The following is a 2,677-nucleotide window of genomic DNA, read 5'->3' on the forward strand; positions in this document are numbered from 1 at the left end:
TAGAATTCTGAGACAAAGGCCAGTTTAGAACTTACGGTCCATTCTGGAACCCCAGAGGTAGATGGCCCAGTGAGAACAGCAGCAGAGGCTGGGGGCAGGGCTGCCAAACGCAGGGCAGGGATTCGGAACGGGTTTGGGTTGGGGATTTTTCCATCTTAGACCCATTTGACTGTCAGTCTAGGGAAGGCTAATTATTCTTCTTTGTCTGTAAAAGATCTAGATTCAGCTTCAAAAGTGAAACGACAAGTGTTTACAGGACTCCAAAGGCTAGAAAGAAGAGGGAATGCATTTTCGCATGAAAATGCCTGTATCCATGGAGACCTGTGAGGTTCTTTATACACACACCCTCCCCCACCTCAGGGAGTCCTTGGAGGCTGCTGAAGCTGTTAGTGGTTCATGTCCTTAGGAAAAGTGACAGATTGATTGTAGTTATAGAGACTGGGGGCTTTCCTCTTCTCAAGGTAATTACTGAGGAACTTGGCCATGGCTGAAAACCCTCTATTTCTCCCTCTGATTACGATAGGCTTCGTCTTTTTTCTTTTTCTTAATAATAGGAAAAAGCTGGAAAAGCTACCCAACCCCTCTTTATAATCAGGCTTGAAAGCTTTCTAGATTATCAACCTGTATGTATCCAGAAAATTCTGGTGTGTATGAGAGAAGAATGTGGCTTTTTAAAAATCACTTTATTCACATGTGGTCTTAACGTGGCCATGGCTAGTGAATGCAAGGCCTATTTTTTCATTCATTCGGGTTTGGGACTGTGATTACACGAGTCTCGGAGGGAATTTCCAAGTGAAAACGCCTTCTGACAATGCAAAGCATTAGCTTGAAAAGCTTTTTAAAAAAGCTTGAAGACTTAAGAGTTTAGAGTGTAATTGTTTAGGACATTCACAGGCTAGAATCCTACAGGACGTATGGAAAGTGTTGAATCTGGGTCTTCCAGATTTGGAATATAAAGAGAGGCACAAAATGCTGCTTGAACCAGATCAAAATGCAATTGGGAATTAAGTAACAAGATAAATAGATGTGTGGTAAAACATATAGAATGTTAACATGTAGTTTTCTAAATCACATCTATAATTCACCCGTTTCCTTTGGTATGGTTTAGTGACTCCAATTTCTACTTGAATCTGATACCTTTGCTCTATACCAGATTGCCCCCCACAAGTTCTATAAGGTGAACAATTTGCTCTGACTTGCCATACGATGGCATTTTCAACTATTATTTGCTTGGACCTCAGGATGGACAGCTAACTCTAAACTCCAGTCCTCGGGGATTCTCAGTTCTTGAGTTCTAGGCATATGGCCTTCCTTCTGACCCATCGTAACCGATGGATCCAGCCTCCTCCGAGGTCTCCACTCAACAGTTGGGAGAATTCCTACCTCAGTTACCATCTTTTCATTGTGGCGCTCTTCCTGCCCAGCCTGGGAACCTTCAGCCCTTCTCTTCCATATTTAAGCAAACCCTCTACAGAGACTTACCCAGTGACCTGGAACCCTACCTCTGGATTGTCCGTTATTTCCTGCCACTTATATACCTAGGGGGTACTTGGGTTGTATAAAGGCTCCCTGTCTCTCTCCCTCATCTCTCCTTCACCTATTTTCATTTCTCTCTGTCTCAGAGTCTCTCTCCTCCTTTCTCTGTTAGCTACATCTCCTCCTCTCCAGGTCTATGCCATCTTTGCCCAAGTACCTCTTCCTTATCTCTTTCCGTTTCACCATTCTAAGGTTTTCTCGCCTATGTTTTTTTCCCGTCTCTTCTGTGGCTCTTTCCTTCTAGATCTGCCTCTTTCTAAATGATTGGGTCCCTGGTTCAATCATAGCAACAGAGATCTAGAGTTACCAAGTGTGTGACCCTTTGCTTCAGTTCCCTCATCTGCAAAATGAGGATGATACTACCTCACCCGCCAGGATTTCTATGAGGATCAAATGAGATACTTGCACAGTATTTTGAAAACCTTAAAGTGCTATATAAAGTTGTTGTGCTTAGGATGGTAACTTGTGACTGGGCTTATCCAAGTTTCCGAATGAGCCATTAGAATAGATAAAGGTTTTAGTGGCGATTCCCCGAGGTCCCTTCACAGAGGCTGCAAGTCCTCCTCCAATCCTGTCTCCTGACACATTGCATAGATTAAATTATCTGATTTAGCACTTGCTTGCGCTTATCGATCTAATCTGTCCATCTGTTCATCCATTTTTCCATCTATGCATTCATTTATCTAGCTTGCTTTTTATCTATCTATATGTACCTTAACTACCCATGTACCCATCCATCCCTGCATCCCCAGACTGACCTTATTGCTGGTTGCTGGGATGACCTCTCCTGTAGTCGGGCCCTCGGCTCTCCGCCGCTCAATTGTTCCCAGGCCATTTTGCTAACAGAACATCCTCTGGTCTATGTTCTGGTAACCATGGCAACATTAACCTAGCTGATTGTATTTAGTTATTTGCTTTTACTATGCCCCTTTCATGCTGCTGTGCCTTCCCTTTAGCCTGATCCCAAGAAAGTCCCACAAGCTTGTGGCACACCAGGTGGGGCTTACTGCCTGCCTGAGATAGAAAACTCTAGAGGTGTCCAGGGGGAAACTATATAGATCCCCAATCTGCCAAATTGATTCCTGTCTACACTGGCTGGAAAGTAAGGGGCAAACACTTCATGTCTCTTCCACGTCTAAGA

The sequence above is a fragment of the Sminthopsis crassicaudata genome, chromosome 3 (genome assembly GCF_048593235.1).
Source record: "Sminthopsis crassicaudata isolate SCR6 chromosome 3, ASM4859323v1, whole genome shotgun sequence".
Classification (NCBI taxonomy): Eukaryota; Metazoa; Chordata; class Mammalia; order Dasyuromorphia; family Dasyuridae; genus Sminthopsis; species Sminthopsis crassicaudata.